Source organism: Eimeria mitis, genomic scaffold, assembly GCF_000499745.2.
Source record: "Eimeria mitis Houghton genomic scaffold, Emh_scaff1785, whole genome shotgun sequence".
Classification (NCBI taxonomy): Eukaryota; Apicomplexa; class Conoidasida; order Eucoccidiorida; family Eimeriidae; genus Eimeria; species Eimeria mitis.
In genome coordinates, this window is record NW_013570103.1 from 6593 (window position 1) to 6841 (window position 249).

At 61.0% G+C, this 249-nt stretch overlaps 1 protein-coding gene across 1 annotated transcript in view; it reads left to right on the forward strand.

Moving 5' to 3' along the window:
- EMH_0043470 (uncharacterized protein) overlaps window positions 1–249 on the forward strand; it is a gene marked incomplete at both ends in the record, with an annotated part of 5368 nt that overhangs the window by 3072 nt on the left and 2047 nt on the right. The window lies entirely within an intron of this gene.

Below are 249 nucleotides of genomic sequence, written 5' to 3' on the forward strand. Positions count from 1 at the left end.
GCAGCAGCAGCAGTTGCTGCAGCAGCAGCAGCAGCAACGGGAACAATGGTAGCTGCTGCTGCAGCTGCGGCTGCTGCTTCGGTGCTGCTGTCTTGAAGGCGGGGCAGGAGGCCATGACGCGCTGCTTCGGCCATCCATATAAACAGGTGCTGCTGCTGCTGCTGCTGCTGCTGTTGCTGCTGCTGCTGCTGCTGTTGCTGCAGTTGCTGCAGCAGCACAAGACCTGCTGCTGTTGTTGCTGCTGCTGCA